Source organism: Gobio gobio, assembly GCF_949357685.1.
Source record: "Gobio gobio genome assembly, chromosome: 10".
Classification (NCBI taxonomy): domain Eukaryota; kingdom Metazoa; phylum Chordata; class Actinopteri; order Cypriniformes; family Gobionidae; genus Gobio; species Gobio gobio.
The window spans coordinates 5886744-5905094 of NC_137116.1; the positions used below are offsets into that span (position 1 = coordinate 5886744).

Consider the following 18351-nt stretch of genomic DNA (forward strand, 5'->3'; position numbering starts at 1 on the left):
ATATTTAAATACCAAAAACTCTTTGCTTGACTTGCAATATATAGTTATACCAACCTAAAACTTAAAATCAAGAACATCCAGGTACACAAAGACACCTGAACTACAATTATTTTTGTTATTTTAATTTCTTTGTTATTAAAAATAAGAACTAACAGCAGTCTTCACATGAATTATATATACACTGATACATTACAAAGCTAATTCAGCCAAGAGCACGGAGTGATTTTCTCTTTTTCTTTTGATGTTTGACAGACAGCGGCAGGTTTGCTGTATTAGCATTAGCAGGTTTACTGTATTAGCAGGTTTGCTGTATTAGCATTAGCAGGTTTACTGTATTAGCAGGTTTGCTGTATTAGCATTAGCAGGTTTACTGTATTAGCAGGTTTGCTGTATTAGCATTAGCAGGTTTACTGTATTAGCAGGCTGTCACTTTAAGACCTAATGCACGGATCCTACTGACACGCATCCAGTTTCTTTCCCCAACTAATATTGTTCACTTAAAGCATAACCGACTGTGTTTACATGAATACCCATCAAGACAGCCATTTTGACATAACTGTGTGTGTATTTGACAGTTCGAGTGTGTAACAAGACACGAAACAGAGCTGAAGGGATCACACGCTTTCAGAGAGGCGGCTTGTGCGCACGTTTCGGTGTGTTTGTCAGACAGCGCGAGGCTGCACGGAGTTGTTTTTTGCAAGTTATTGCGTGTAATAACCATTTTCAACGTCAAGCAAGTCACATAAGTAACCGTCGTGTGCCCAGTCCATTCTCTGCTATATGCGTCGACCTAAAACGTACATGTTTCACAATGTTGAAGTAGCCTATTAAAATCATTCCGATATTGCGCGTCGTTGCGATATGCATATCACGATATGTACATTTGCGATAATTTCGATATATTGTGCAGCCCTACTCATAAACGTTCATTTGATTGAACTAATTTGTTTAATTTGAGTTGCCTCGACTCAAACCAATTATTTTGAGCATTAGGGTTTACATTGTGACTTAATGCAACTCAAACTGTCAATGCCATCTCCCCTCTATGAAACTACTAATGATGCTTTACAATACGTTCTAACTTCTTTGCTAAACCAGATGAACCGGTGACCTGTCTGGAGCGGCTAACGGTAAAATCACTGGTCAGATCCTGAGGGACGAGCAGCCATAATGATTTCCCCTGTAATTTAAGTAATTGATGTAATTATGGACTTAAACTACATTTTCACAAGGTCCGTTACAGTTCTTCAGTACTTCAATGGTTGAATAGAACTTAAGAAAACACCTTTATTCAAGACTCAAGTGAAATGTATCTAAAGCGGAGATCCTAAAAGTCTAAACTCAAGCTACGATATGGGTCTTGTGCCAAACAGCCTGAAAATGTTCATATCTAATTGACTGTATTTTGCTCACATTTCTGCATCGACTTGCAACAAGTCTAGGTCAAGTCTGCGCATGCAGTCGCCAGCCAGCATGTCGCCGTTCATAAACCTCTCTGCTTTTCCATCATGTTCTTCACACCGGTGAAAAGGTGGAAACTGTCCGTGAATGTCCTTACTTGAAATTGCAATGGTCACTTAACAGGGAGGGTCTTTAAAAGCTAGAAGAAAGGATAATGTAAAGCTTATATCAATGATTAGAAAGTTCTAGACTGTGCTGAACAGTCCAAGGATGAAGAGGGGGGTGTTTTTTGCACTACTCTGAAATTATCCAGTGAGTGATGAGGAAGAAAAAGGGAGTGACACTGTGAGGTGGGTGCACAATTATTTTGCTATGTACAAAGTGACAGAATAAAAGCCCTTCAGCACAACAAGATTTTTGTCATTTCTGAGGAAACATCTTCAGCTGCCCAAACAAAGACATAAATGTGTCTTTCAGCTAGAGAGCCTTTTTCTGTCATTGAAATGCTGAAACGTTTCCAGGATTCAATGCGTCTCATGTCTTTTTACAATGAGTTTTAATGAATTATCCTTCTGCCACAGTGCCATCCATACTCATACTTCAGTACAGTTATGTTGTTTGTCTTTTTACTGTGGGAAGATAAACAACTGCAAGAATAAACCTGCCTTTCACATCAAGATAACAGGCATTATTTTGGGAAAAGAAATCAGCAAAATCTCAAGGATGAAGCGCCAATAATGCATGAAAACACTGATTTACAAAATAATAATATTAAATCAATAAAAATAAAAGTAGCTGACATGCTCCCAATTGACAGAAATTAATTCATAATCAAGTAACCTAATAATAGCTCAAATTTGTAAGTAACACACGTTGAACACATTTTCCACAGAAGCCACCAAGTGAAAAGGTTTTGTTTCAACAGAACAGTTCCAATATCTTAAGCTAAATATGCCAATCGACTTTGAAAACATTGTAGCCTACTATGAGATGTTGTGCGAGAGCGCGCGTGGCAGCGCAGGCACGCGCATTAACTCGCTCTCATAAAAACATCAGATTTGGGACCATTTGATGATGAAAGCTAATATCTCACAGCGTGCTCGTACGAAAACAGTACGGAAAGAATAATAAAAAAGCTAGTCAGGCTCAATAAGAGGCATATTTAACATTTGAACAAACTGCCCAGTCAAAATGACTTTCCAAAATACATTTTAAATTGATTTATTTTTGGTTTCTGACAGAAGAATAACATTAAAACGATTCAAGTAACTTTGCACGACTGAGTAGACAAGAAGAGAAAAGAAAACGAAATAAATATAAGCGTTTCTGGACACTTATTTTAACGGTCATCAAACTCTTCCCAACAGGTAACGTCACGTTAAGTGTTTTTATACTGTCCTAAGTATTATTCAAACCCAATAAAACAGCAAAAGCATGTGTATTTTATTGCAGACTCTAGCTAGACTCGAGTCCATTTAACGTTACAGGCGTTACTCACCTTTTTCTTTCTGAAGCAAATCCTTTCTGAAAAGAGTCAATCCCAGATCAGATTTGAAAGTTCATAAAATACAGGCTCCCAAAAACAGTCAAATGACAAAACTCCACATTTCTTCTTCTGTTGTTAGTTTAGCCTTTTTTGGTTCTCATTAAACCACACCGATGTTACTCGGTGTTTCGTTCGTCTCGCCTGAGAATCGTTTGAAATCAGTGAAAATATTCAGCGGAGACGCGCGTGCTCGTACTAAAGATCGCGTGAAGATGTTTTCGTTAAGTAACATAACGTTTAAGACTCACTCGTAGCACCAACAAACCGATTTTCGACTGTGTTCGTCCGCTTTTCTTCTGAAAATCCCACCCGTGCGGTTTGTGTTTGCGCTCGTGAGACAAGAAGGTAACGTTAGAGGGGAAAAAACTTTTACCCCAGTCGCTACTTCGGTCGAAAGTCAAAACTAACCTAAATGATCAAATGCGCTTTTGCTGGAGTCGCAGTCCTCTGTATGAACTGGTCTAGCTTCGGGAAACTAACTTGACTTTTGAATGTTTCTACTGGTTTGTAGATAGTCCGTATCGTCGGCCTCCCCCAGCACTACAGAGGATACAGCTGCGAGATTCCGCACTCATGGATGGAGGAGTGTGAGCAGAAAGACCTGACTCCCCCTCCATCACAATCACCTCAGGACTACCAAACAGCTCACCCAGTGCATCCTGGGATTGTAGTTTCTCTCACACTGAGCCCCTCAAAAAGAAAAGAAAAAACTCGTAAATGCTTTGCTCAAAAGGAATACATGGATTTCTCGGCGACGTCATCACTGCTTGCGCACGCACCCGAGAGGCAGAAAGAAGAAACCTCTCGTGTTGTAGGTTGGTAGCGGCGTGTCTGTAAGTCAAAATGCTAAGGAGTTGCTGCGTGTTTAATTGTACCAACAGAGCCAGTGCTGGGTGCCTGATGTTTAACATACCTAGGGGGAAGCATGCGTTTGCCAAAAAATTATTACCTAACATGATCATTCATACATGTATCACAGCAACACTGCAAAATTAAAGACAGACAAACAGATCCAACTAAAATCACGTTTTATTGAGTCAGCAGTTATATACAAACAATAAGGAAAGCTTCAATGTTGTTGCAGTAGCGGACCAGCGATCTGTCTTTCTGCCTCCAGGATGCGCACGCACCCTGTAATGTTTGTAAACAGGAAACCCGTGTATACAATAACATTTTACATTTCTTTTTAAATGTTACATTATTTTTTTTATTTTTTTAATAATACAAAAAAAACTTTAAAAAGTTAGACTAAAGCTGCAGTCCGTAACTTTTTTGGGTTGAAATTTTCCAAAATACATTTTTGATCAACATAACCAGCCAGTGTTCAAAACAATCTTCTTACCTTAGCCCGATTCACAGCCTGTAATAATGTATTTTAATTTAAGTGGTACTGGTGGGTTTCCGTGGGAAAGTATAAAGAAGGAGTCTGGGCTATATGGCGTGTGTGGATGCTGCAGGTGGCGGATCATTTGTAGCCTCTTTTTACAGCAGCTAGAATAATTAAATGTATCATGTTGATGGCGGCTTGTAATCCAGAAAGTTCAAAACGACATCATCAGTGACAACTGATACACACACACCTCAAAACATTAGATTAATCTGCGCTGAGGAGCCACGCCGATGCACAACAAACGTAAAGATAACTGCAATTTCAGGGTTCAAACAGAGATGGCGCCAAAGAGGTAAAACCTACCGACTGCAGCTTTAAAGTCCCCTTGAAATCAAAATTGAGTATGAATTTTAGTATGAATATGGTAGCCTTAATGTTATCTATAAGCTAGTGTGCTCCAAAACAATGAGAAAATTCTCATTTCGAAGATATAAGCGTTCAAAACTTACAGTCTGTCACTTCCGCTGATATGAATGGATCATTTTGATGACATCACTCTGCACTTCAGCTTCTCATCAGACTTTCTGTCCAATCAAATGCTTTCTAGAATCTGAAGCCTTTCGATCTGGGTTTTTTGATCTGGGTTGTTTAGCTTGTTTGCTGTACACATTGTCACATATCAGCTTTTATACATTGTTCTGTTTTTTGTCATAAGTCAAAAATGACAAGGAGGCCGCTTCACGCAATACAAAGTTAATGGAGACGGTTTGATTGTGCCCCCCCCCCCCCCCGGTGGGCGTGGTCTTCAGATATTAACGCATGCCGCTCTGTCTCTATAAGGACACGCAGACTCACAGAATGCTGTATTTTAAAGGGTCATGAACCCCTAAAACAAATTTTCTGAGATTCTAACAGAGTTATGAGTGTTGAGCATCATAGAAGTCAATGTTACTATCCATTCGTTTTTATTGTTGGAGAAAACTAGTTCATTTGAATATTTTTTGTGTTATATTCAACTTTCGGGTATAAATTCATCTTTGTATCAACATCCCAGAATGTGACATTTTCTCGTAGTACGGCGATGACTCATGAGTCTGCGTGTCCTTATCCAATGAGAAGACGACTCGCTTAATTATTCATGAGTCTGCGTGTCCTTATAGAGACAGAGCGACATGCGTCAATATCTGAAGACCACGCCCACCGGGGGGGAAACAATCAAACCGTCTCCATTGACTTTGTATTGCGTGAAGCAGCCTCCTTGTCATTTTTGACTTGTAACAAAAAACAGAACAATGTATAAAAGCTGATATGTGACAATGTGTACAGCAAACAAGCTAAACAACCCAGATCGAAAAACCCAGAAGTTTTTATAAGCTGTTGAACCAAAAAACGAGCGTTTAAGGACAAAAAAGTGGATACAGGCAATTGAGACAGAGCGCGACTGCTATATTACACTGAGAATACACCCACTGGAGGGGAACGTAATCAGCGACAGGAAATATAATATATAAAACTGACATTCGATTATTTGACGTAACAGTGACAAAATGTTTCCTGCACACGTAGGCATACTGAGTGTCAGGATCCCAAAATGTACCCATTCTTCCTGCTGAAGCTTCATGTCTTTTATCCACTTTTGCCTCCTTAAACGCTCGTTTTTTTGGGGTTGACATCTTATAAAAACTTATTTCTGTGTTTATTAGCTTGTTTGCTGTACACCTTGTCACATAGCAGCTTTTAGACATTGTTCTGTTTCTTGTTATAAGTCTGAAATGACAAGGAGGCAGCCTCACACAATGCAAAGTCAATGGAGAGCATTGGATTGCTATTGCTAGCGATGTGGCCGTGGCCTAAATACGCTCTGTCTAATGGATCAAAAATGAGTGCTTGTTTTTGCTTTGTAAGAGTTTCTGCGTTGCATAAGTTTTCTTCAGTAGATCCTGAGTCTTCGAAACAAACACGATTCATCCACACTGTGAGTTTAACCGCTCTTTACGGCCCATTAACAGATCAAACGGCTCATAAAACTGTGTCAGTCTCCCCTCATCCCTCTCTACTCCGCAGCTTAACCACGCCCACTTTTATAGCATATTTCAAAACTGTGGTGAGAACTGACGGCTACTGCAACAGGGGGTTTCATGACCCTTTAAAGCGATATGGAGGAGTTTAGGAAGAGAAACGGTTCGAGATTAGGAGGAAACTGCGGCTGGTCGAGCTGTGATATAAACAAAACGCTATTGGCTATTTTAAAAAGGGGGAGGAGCTGATAGATGTGTCCTGCTCTGTCTACCTGTTTCAGCGGAAATGATGTCAACACATTGAATAATGCTGCGCGTTTCAAGGCACTTCAGTGGGCCTTTAAAGGTGCTGTATGTAAATTTTTGACTGTTCTAAAGCATAAAACTACCATTATATGTTTGCAGATATTTAGGAAACATGCTAAGTTCACATACTCGTTTCTCTGAAAAACAAAGCTAAAGCCAGTTATTCTATTTTGAAATGTGTGTTCCGTGTCAGAATGTCTGTTTTTGTTTTGGTCTGCGATATACAGACCCAGGAATGCGAAAAATAACACATATTTTACCCCCCCAATGCCATTTTTTTTCCGGAGAACCACCCCCCGAAAAGCTATTAGGCTTGTTTTTTGGCTAGTTTTGAGTAGCAATTGGGTGGGTTTTGTTGTAAAAACTTGGCAACCCGGTTTGCCCGCACGCTGGAATAAGTAACGTTGGAAGAAAAAGATGAGTATACACGATCTTTGCCGGTGTTGTAAAAAAAAGAATTTAAGAATACAAAGAGTTGCCTACTTACCAACACGATCATCATTTCTGAGAGAAATAGTAAAGGTGAACGCATATACGAACAAGTTCTCCGTTTAGGATTAGAACGAATTCAACCCAAGCGCCTTTGATGACGTGGATGATTACGTTACTGTTTATCATCTGTCCATCATCGTCTAAAGCCCGCCCTGACAATTTCATTGGTCCGAACAGTTTCTTTTCGGGCATAATTACTCCTCTACGGATCAAGTCCAGAACGAACTGCCTGAGCTCAAATGTTGTGGGCGGGGCTAAATTCGGCTGGCATCCAGGCAACATTTCAACCACTTGCTGTCATTCCTACATACAGCACCTTTAGGTAAAAAAAATGTAATGTCCACATTATGCATCAACTACCCATTGGCATTCTAAATGCTTGAAAGACTAGATATAGGCCAAATGGGATCACTGATAAGTGTTGTTTCTGTTTCCTCCATAGCTGTTCCGTTCATTCTTTGTGTGAGTGCATGTGACAACAATGTCCACACACCCCTAACACGGTTTGTATTTGCATAGTGAAGATGACCACAACAAAGTCAAGAGTTTGCAATCGCATTATCTCAACAGCAGGAAAGGGTTCGATCAAGCTCCAGATAACATCTCCTCTTTTATTCAAACATCAATTAAGGGTGCTATATCATAGGAAACATCCGTGGATCCTAGAAGCATCTGCTTAAGTAGCAATACGGTCATTGTTGGGGGTCGATGTGTGGACGGGGGTGTACATTGTCCTGGCTCTGTGATGACGGAGCCAGACTAATGTTCTCTACCTTATTGGGCTTATGAGAGGACATAACACTGTTGTCCCGTGGATTTTTGTGATGGACCTAAGTAGCAGAGATACATTTGTCAAGCTGTATTGAAAGATATGATTAAAATAGAAAAGTAAACATTTTAAAAGGGATACAAATATTGCAAGTTAAGTGTGACACCTACCTTTCTAAGAAACAACAAAACAGTTTCTTCAGAAATTTCAATTTGGACATTGTTTATTTGTTTGCCAGAGTTCTGCTCACAGTTGAAAGGTTTCACCAGAGGGCTTGAGGTGACAATTTTCTCTCTACTTAAACCTTTATTGGCCCAATTTGCTCTCCAAACAACAGCAAAGTCCAAGAAGGAGACAGCAGACGCCTGTGTGACACACCATTTATGTTCCAATAGGGCCTCGGGACTGATGTTTTTCTTTTCTTTCGACACAATGTTTTATTGAAACATTACTTTAACATTATTATTTTCCTGGTGACAGAAGAATGACTATAAACGCCTACACTACATTAAACCATCAAGTGGTTTAGTCATCCCGAACCCCACTTATGAGACCAGATGCTGGTAAGACCCAAAAGATACATTTCCTGAAATGCGGAAGTGTTCTTCTGAGCTTATTTTCCACAATGGCAAGGCCTAGGAATAAATCTTAACTAATTGTCTGTTAGCCCCCCTCGTGTTCTTCAGGCAAGCAAGCAGACAGCTGAATCTGAAAGGGTCCCATTGACCTACTAAAGGGGGCTTATCACCAAATACAGCAATGAATGGAGGTGGCAATGAGGTGTGAACCGGCCTCAGTGAGACTAATGAGGGATAGACTGCAGGAAAGAAGCGGGGGAGGGGCGAAGACAGACGTAAACAGAGAGATGGAGAGAGAACGTGGTCAAAAGCACAACCTCATACGAGTATCACTCATACATAATATTATTTCTTTGGATAACTCGTCCTGCACCATTGGCGACACATGAATAATACCTTCAATCATGCATTTTGGTGAGGAAAGCTATGCTAGCACTCTTAGTGATCAGATGGTTTTCGCCAGATGGAAGATAAAACGGATGGAAAGTTCTTTTAGGGAATTTTCACACTTGGTAAAATTTCATGGTCCGAACCAGAGTTTAATTGTTTCCCCTCCCCCTGTTGGATTCTGTTCACATTTGTATTTTTTGGGTCAGTACTACAGTACTTTTGTGCAGTTGTTTACACTTTTGCTAGGTAAAGACAATCCAGGAGAAGCTAAATGGATCATCTTGCTGTTCTTACTTTTGGACTTTTACTGTTTTTTGAACTTGTTGTTTTGTTTCCAAAGCATCAACATAGAAGGGCACTTGTGTCTATCTGCCACAAACGCATTACAAAAGTCTTAAGTGCTTGATGTGCTATAAAAAAAACTACAATTGGTAGGTTCCTCTGCATTTAGAACAGACACACTTGGAATGAAAGTGTTAGTTTACCAAAAAAAATGAAAATGATCCCATACTTTACTCACCCTCAAGCCATCCTAGGTGTATATGCCTTTATATTAAAAAATATCCTGGATCTTCCAAGCTTTATAATGGAAGTGAATGGTACCTTGTTTTTTGAAGCCCAAAAAAGCACATCCATACATCGTAAAAGTAATCCATACGGCTCCAGGGGGTTAATAAAGGCCTTCTGAAGTGATGCTTTTTGTAAGAAAAATATCCATATTTATAACTTCATAAACTATAATTACAGGCTTCTGGTAACGGCCATACGCAAGTCTATTTCTGGCAGAAGAGTGACCTCTGACCCGACACATGACGTATTGATGAACACGGAAGCGCAGAGGATATAGTAAAACAAAACACCGGTCATGAATTAGAAGTCTAAAACGATAATTTTTAAAGAGAAATGTGGGAGGAGCTTGAGTTTGTTGCCCAGCCCTATTTGTTTGAACCGCAAGAGGCTGGTACCTGAGCTTACGCTACTTCTATATCCTACGTCGGGTCAGAGGTCAGAACTCAACGCAAGTATGATCATTACCGGAAGCCAGTGATTATAGTATAGTATTGAAATCTACTAGCCTGGATGCCAGCCGAATTTAGCCCCGCCCACAAAATGTTTTGCTCGGGCAATTCGGTCTGGACTCGCTCCATAGAGGAGTAATTATGCCCGAACAGAAACTGTTTCTGGCGGCCTTTAGACGATGATGGACAGATGATCAACAGTAACGTAATCATCCACGTCATGATCGAAGGCTCTTGGGTTGAATTTGCTCTTATCCTAAACGGAGAACTTGTTCGTATATGCATTCACCTACTCTCAGAAACGATGATCGTGTTGGTAAGTACTCTGTGTACCCTTAAATTATTTTATTACTGGCAAAGATCGTTTACACTCATCTTTTTCTTGTAACGTTACTTAACCCAGCGTGCGTGCAGACAGGGTTTCCAAGTGTTTTTGCAATGTCGCGCTACTCAAAACTATAGCCCAAAACAATAACTTTCCGGGGGGTTCTCCGGAAAAAAATGGCGTTTGGTTGGCAAAATATGTTATTTTGGCAAGGTTGCCTGCTAAAATTCGCATTCCTGGGTTTATATAATCACATAATTGGGGTCGCTTCAACCCGCGGACATGGAGAAAAACACGGACTTGGTAACAGTGCAGTTGAGTTCTGTTGACATTTGACAACTAACGTTACGCGTCGCTACGTTGCTCTGATTGGTTGTGGGTCTATCCAATTGAGGTCTTTCCTGGCTCGGTTGAAACACGCCCCATAATCAAAGTTCAATGGAGCGGTACCAGACTCATATTCTGACTAGAATTGAGTATGGCCACGCCAGGCTAGAAATCTACAGGATTTCCAGGAGAAGTGTGTGTCACATTCTTTAATGGTCCACCTGAAAACAAAGACGTCATGATGCCAAACCCCCTTATGGAAAAAGGAAGCCATCGTGTTTAATATTGTGACAATGGGCACTTATGAGTATCATCTAAATCAGGGGGTTTCAAACTGGGGTCCCAAGGTTCTAAGGGGGTCCCCAGAAAATTTCAGAGAATAAAAAGACAAAGAAAAAATGGATAGTCTACCGAACATTCTAATTGTTTAATTTCTAAATGTTTCTCTTCTTTCTTGCTGTATACATACTTTGCAGAATTGTATATGTTTGCTTTGTATCTTTCTAGTGAGTTTTTCTCACTATAGTCCCCTTTATCATGCTCACTGGGGTTGTAAGGCAGTATTCTTAACACTGTACGTAGGCTGCTTACATACATTTATTGTGAAAGTTGCTTATACAAATAAGTTTTAATTGAAAAATGTTCTTCAGGTTTATACATCCAACATTAAGTAGGTATAGCCAATTTAAGTTTGGAAACAATATGTTGTATTTATAATGTCACACTTACTACTTATCTAACGGTTTAAATGTTTTTTTTTTTCATACATAAAAATATATAGATGGATTTAAGGAAGAGGGTCCCTCATAAAAGGTTAATCATATTTGGGGGTCCTTGGCATCAGAAAGTTTGAAAACCCCTGATCTAAATGCTGGATTTTCAAAACTGTGTGAAGTTTGCAGCTCCACTCCACTTCTTGAATTAATAACTTATTAAATGCACACCGGTCTGTTATCGTAGGGACATCGACTTTACATTTTCACTCCCCTAAACATGATGCGGAACAAAATGAATTGTGATTGGTCGCTTTACATGTCGGTCAGACGTCCTCTTGGGCTGGTCCTTGGCCAATGGAAGCTGTTATGGAGTCCAGACCTTCTGCCGTCAGTGTGAAGGTCTGGCTATGGAGACTAAACGGGTTCTAAAACATTTTGTGATTTTTGTGAACCCCATATGTAGGTTGTCAGGAACGCATGAGACCATATTGCATGCTCAGTAAACGCTCATCTGTCCTGAATGTGTCTCGCCGCCCACTCCCATAATACGTGATCACTCTGGAACATGTGCAAAAAAAGTGCACCAAAACAAATGATTCAAACTTTGCTGAATACCAAAGCAAGCAAACTGTCGAAATCACAGCTGCCCTCATTCTTGTGGGAGGTGTGCTTGTGGACTGGATCACTAAAACGCATCTTAATACCAGGTGTAAACATAATCTTAGTCCTGCTTGTTAGTAACACAATTTGACCAAATCATACAATATCAATAGCAGTTCACTTCTGTGATGTAGAACGGTTGTTCACATCAGCATGGAACCATGGAGTTAATCTGAACCGTATCCCATACCTTGAGACCAGAAAGCAGCGTTAACATCCGAACTCTAGTGTGAAAGCAGCTAAATTTGCAGGAAAGTGGATCTCGAGGCCCAGAGTTGCCCACTCATGATGTAGACAATTGGGGGTAGGTAACCCTAGGCTCAGTAAGTAATCACCCACAACACAACCAGCATTGTAGAGGCAAGTTTTACAGAGGCAAGCATCATTCACAGAAAAGTAAAGCAAAAGTAAGTGGTTCAAAACTTTGTAACTTTACAACCTTCGTCATAAAGCATACAAAGACAGAAGATATATCTGGTAGTCATATTACAGTGATCTAATTCTCAAATCTGTCCTATATTTCTAGTACCCCCATATGTGTCTTTGATGCTCGACGTGAACTCATTGCAGCTTAATCTTTTGATAAGACATGTGTGTTCAACATTTGCCTGCTAAATTATGCTGGCATTTCTTCAATAGAGTCTGCAAATCATCTAGACTGTCAAAAAGAGATTCTCTGTTTGAATGCAAATCCTCTCTCTGAAGTATACACGCTTTAAAGAACAGTGTGGTCCCTTGTATTGTTCAGAGTTTTTATAGTGTAAATTCTTCTGTGCAAAGCTAGTCATTGTTCAGATGATTTATTGTTCATATCTTTGAAAACCTTTTAGATGGATTGTTTACATTGGCTGTTTGGACCGAAATCATTTGAGATTATTGATCACTGGCACCAGACAATCTATTTAAAAGAAAAAGCTTGTCTGATCTCACCTCACAGCTTTTTCTTGTGATAATTACTGATGCCTTTTAATCGAAGAGCTTTACCAAGTCAGTGACAGTGTTAAGGCCAAAATATACTTCAAGCGGAATCGAAGAACGAACTGGTGTGACATAATTTCAAACAAAACCAGGCCAAAACAAAGTGTGTTTGGTGTTAGTTTCGGGAGTTTGAAATAGCTTGCCAAAGCGAACTTTTCGGAAAAGTTTGCCCTGGCTGGTAAACACCTTTGAACTTCCATTGGTTTGTGATGATTATGTAAAAGGTGGGTGTGGCTCAGAGGCTTCGCCTTCTTTGTCATGGCAATCTTCTCCGTCAAGGTCAGATGTTCGTGTTTTTAATACTGTAAAGCTGCTTGATTTGATCTATTGTATAAAGTGCTATATAAATAAACATGACGCGACTTTGCTGGAGTGCTGAAATGCAGAGCTTGTGCAAACATATCCAAGTCAAGTCACCTTTATTTATACTGGGCTTTATACAATACAGATTGTTTTAAAGCAGCTTTACAATGATAACAAGAAAATGATGCATTTTGGCTTTTGTTCAGCTGAAGTCAGGTCAGTGTTGATTCAGTTCAGTTGTAAAGATAATCAATTATTAAATTAGTTCTGCAGGAAAGACTCGGGAGAATTATATCGACAATAGTGCATTTAATAAAAGCTCAGCAAGCTAATAATATACAAAGTCAATTTGGCGTAGGCCCCGTCCGTAGGCATAATCCGAGGGTATCGGATCTGCAATTCCTGCCTGAAGACGAGGGCAGGGGCGCAGCCGACCCCCCGGGAGGTATGGACAGGACCATCCTGGTGGTGGTGGGGAGGATGGGGGTAATCGTCGCTTCAGATCTGCATAATCGTCGCTTCAGATCTGCGTAATCGTCACTTCAGTATCTGCAAACTCAAACATGTGTAAGTACCGGGCTTTTATACGGTGAGCATGAGAATATAATTGGGTTAGAATGAAGGCAATAAGTGACGTAGTAATTGAGTCTTCCCAGCTGAACTTATGCTAGAGCTTTTATTTAATTTAATTTATAAAGCAGTTCTGCAAAAAATTATGTCACTGTCCAGTTCAGTTCTCATACAGTCAGATCAATAATATCGTTCAATATTAAGTGTCCCCGACTAAGCAAGCCAGAGGCGACAGTGGCAAGGAACCCAAACTCGATCAGAAGACAGAATGGAGAATAAAACTTTGGGAGAAACCAGGGTCCTCTGATCAACGAATAAACACAGTGTGATTCTGATTCAGGCTGTAAATCAGAATTCAAATTGGGAATATTCCCCAAGTTCCTTTTGCTTGAAGACAGGATTCCTCACGGCGGAATGGAGCCGAAGCTGGCCATAGGGTCTGTGCCTGTCTGGTCCACATTGTTATGATCAGATGCTTTCTTAACTTCTCTTTTCTCACCACTGTCATTTTTGTCATTTGTTGTGAGCTCTGTAAGTTGTTTACGTTCATTATTATTGTAACGTTATGTAATTTGAGACATGAGGTAGTTTAACGTTGTCTCTCCTGACGCTTTGCAGACTCTGCTGTGCATGTTCATGCGTTTTGAAGGAGGCATGGCTTTGGAGAGAGAGAGCTCTGAAGGGAGGGTGGGATCTTATGCTTTCAAATCTAACATGCTATTGTTAGCCTCTCTGAAACTGCCTACCCTCCTTATAAGTAGTAGTACTTTAGTCCTGTAGTAATCAGTTACAATGAAACCCTGGAGAACCAGTGAGTATCTGAATCTGATGAATAAGTCCAAAACACGAAAAATCCAACAACAAATCTGATGATGTATTCATTTATAATTTCATGTATAATTTCCAGCGACACAGCTGTAACGGGGAGCAGTTGCTCACCAAAGAAGCTGTGCACTCTCGAGCGAGATATCTTTGCGAGAATGACAGAGATCGACCGTGATATGAGTGGAACGGATATAGCTTCCGACACATTGATCGGGTTACAAATCAATGTGAGATTCTCAATATGATGCGGTCTAGTTGTCCCTCCTTATTGATGACCCAGGCAGCAGGGTCCACCAAATACATAGGCCCAAGGGACTTGGGATGATGGACGATGATTGGGCCCTGGCCAGGATAGTCTTCAATGGTTGCAAAGGTGTGTTGAGTGGTTGTTCCTGCATTGCTATGCTGTTCTACACTGGGCACAAAACACTGGGTTAAAAGGGCTGGGTAAATATAGGACAGAACACATGGTGGGTTAATTTTACCCAGAAAATTGGGTTGTTTATTTAACCCTAGCATAATGGGTTGATTCATTATTGATTAAAAAAAATACTCCACACAACCACTGGTTTGCATGAAAATTCCATTATTTTCTATCATATTTTACAACCAAACACTGGGTTGTTATGTCTGACCCAGGATCTGGGTAGCACAAAAACTACCCTAACACTGGGTTGTTACGTCTGACCCAGGATCTGGTTAGCACAAAATCTACCCAAACATGGGTTGTTACATCTGACCCAGGATTTGGGTTACACAAAAACTACCCAAACACTGGGTTGTTACGTCTGACCCAGGATCTGGGTAACACAAAAACTACCCAAACACTGGGTGGTTATGTCTGACCCAGGATCTGGGTTAAAAAAAACTACCCAAACACTGGTTTGTTACGTCTGACCCAGGATCTGGGTTACACAAAAACTACCCAAACACTGGGTTGTTACGTCTGACCCAGGATCTGGGTTACACAAAAACTACCCAAACACTGGGTTGTCACATCTGACCCAGGATCTGGGTTAAACAAAAACTACCCAAATACTGGGTTGTTACATCTGACCCAGGATCTGGGTTAAAAAAATAACCCAAACACTGGGTTATTATGTCTGACCTAGAATCTGGTTAACACAAAAACTACTTAAACACTGGGTTGTTACGTTTAACCCAGAATCTGGTTAACACGAAAACTACCTAAACACTGGGTTGTTATGTTTGACCCAGGAGCTGAGTAACACAAAAACTACCCAAACACTGGGTTGTTACATCTGACCCAAGATCTGGGTTAAACAAAAACTACCCAAACACTGGGTTGTTATGTCTGACCCAGGATCTGGTTAGCACAAAAATACCCAAACACTGAAAAAATAACCCCCAAAAAATGGCCCAAAATGCTCAACCCAGGATTTGGGTTGAAAAATAACCCAAGAGTGTAAGATGTTCTTTCACTTACTGGTCAAAAGAGCCTGTCTCTATAATAATATATGGCATGTGTCTCTCTTTTAATGTAAGTCTATGAATATTTTAACATTTGCCAGGATAAAATAAAATGCAAAGTTTAATTTATTGCTAACCCCAACAATATGAAAGTGAAGCTTGCCTTAGCAAACATCATAATCTAAATACTGTGACCATGCAGCATGTAAGGCTTCCAGCTGCAGTGGATCATGGCAATATCAAGGCCAAGCACCACAAAGCATTTCAAACGGCCCACAGACATTTTTTCAGATCCTCAGAACATCCTCACCATTCAGCATATGTTGAACTCTGTGGAAGCACATGGAACACATTTGCAGTTCAGGTCTTAAGTTAAGCATTCACACAAGGTTTGTCTTATTAACTGCATGAAATATACAATGCATATCTGAGTGCAGTATGTGGGTGAATCATACAAGCCTGGTCGTCATCTGCGCGGTTAAAGTGAGACTGTTGAGTGTGCAATATGTTCAAGATTGCTGGTAATGTCATCTCAATGCGTTGGTCTTTGAAATAAAACATTTATCATTTGTAATGACACCCTGTGTTTGATTTAGAGGTGTAGAGGCAACAGCTGAGGCTAAAACTTTAACCTCAGTGCAAATGCACCAATGGTACTTTGGTCAAAATCACCTTAAGTTAATTGGGGTTTAGGGAAGACTTGTCATTTTAACAGCAGCACAATGATGCATCAGTGCATATTAAAGGAGGGCTGAAAGTAAACGGTCCCTGTCAAATACAATAAACTGGCATTGTATATCTAGAAATTTCTGGAAGACTTATATACATGGAGCCTCAGCCTGGAAGAAGGTGGAATTATAGAGACAATGGCCCTCATTTATCAAAAGTGCGTACACCAAATTTCCAGCGTACACCTGGCGTACACCCAAAACCACGGTGACTTTGAGATTTATCAATATGGACGTTGCCGTACGGCACGCTCAAATCCTACGCCAGCTCAGGAGGTGGTGTACGCACGTTCCCTTTCGAACGGTCAGTTCGTACTGCGTCTTAAGACGCCATGGGTAGGTTCTCCTACTCTCGAATATACTGAAGTAATTGTAAAATCACGCAGTGCTACTGCCCAGTCAAAACAGTGTCGAGACATCTCGCACGCTATTGGCTGGCCAGTGGGAACTGCATGAACCAATGGCAGAACAGCGTAATCTGAGCGAACCAATGGGCACAAAGCCCGCGAAGCTGAGCGCAAGAGCCCGCGAAAGGGGCATATAAAATACGCTGTAACTGTCAAAAACGTCAGATTAATCTCCTTCAGCGACGATCTACGGTCCTCGCTGATAAACTCGAACTACACCACCTTCACCGTGAATTGACGAGCCTGCAGCGGAATAGCGAACTACCAGCCCGGACGTCCTGCGAGAGTCAGCGGACTGCTGTATTTTTCAGCGCGCTCAAATCGCCAGCGATCCCGCGAGCTGTCACGCCTTTCCCCTGCGCTCTTTGGTGAAACACTACGGTGTATCCTTTTTGTACAATACTGAGAAAAACATATCACTTGTGTGCAGTACTTACCTAGGAGGATAACCACGAAGGGTGCGTGATCTGTCTGGGCAAGGCCCACGCGGACGCTGCTCTCGCCGGGTCCGGCTGCCCTCTCACTGCGAGGGTATGCCCATTTCCTCCCTCCGTTCGCGGATAGCGCTCTTTTCAGAGCGCGACCCCGGCCCTCGCGCTCTCCCGTTCCCCTTTCCGCCCGAGCCTCGGCGGGAAAGAACGGCGGAGCCAGAGGGCTGAGTATACCGAGGCTAGCGAGTTCACGTCGGCCCAGTGCCCGCGTGACTCGTCTTCACCTCAGAGAGACGTTTCTCCTGTGACGTTCCCTCGATCGGACCTGCTCCCTCCGCTCGACGCCGAGGGCTTGGTCTCATTCGGCGGCAATGAGGAAGACGAATCCGCACTATTACCAATGTCTCGCTCTTCCTCTTCTCTCACTCGGGCCGCGCTAAGAAGCGCGCGGACAGAGAAAGCCAGAGTGGACGAGCAAACTAATGCCGGAGCTTCCCGCATTACTTTCTCTCAGACTGCTGGAGATATTGAGAGCGCGCCTTACGCTACAGGCTGTTGTCACTGCAGCTCGCGCTTCCTCAGCGGCAGCGCGTGCGCCCTTCTCTCTCTCCCAGCGCGCTCACTATCTAGAGCGCGACTTACGTCATTGCTGCCTCGCTGTCTAGCGCATAATGGCGTCGTGAATGGCGGCCAAGCCCTGCGTCTTTTTCACTCTATCACTTCTCTCAGTCCCCTATTCAGGCGACTGGAGAGGTTCAACAGTGTAGTAAACGAGCCTGTTATGAAACGCGCACGCCACAC

At 41.5% G+C, this 18351-nt stretch overlaps 1 protein-coding gene across 2 annotated transcripts in view; it reads right to left on the reverse strand.

The window, feature by feature from the left end:
• The window catches only part of fgfr1a (fibroblast growth factor receptor 1a), a 65842-nt gene extending 62260 nt beyond the window's left edge, over nt 1-3582 (reverse strand). The window contains exon 1 of one of the 2 annotated variants that reach the window (XM_079827750.1): nt 2900-3582. The gene's annotated coding sequence lies outside the window, so the exon portion shown is untranslated. The remainder of the gene's footprint in view (nt 1-2899) is intronic. The other variant, XM_079827749.1, reaches the window with a different exon arrangement.
• Nucleotides 3583-18351: the final 14769 nt, after the last annotated feature.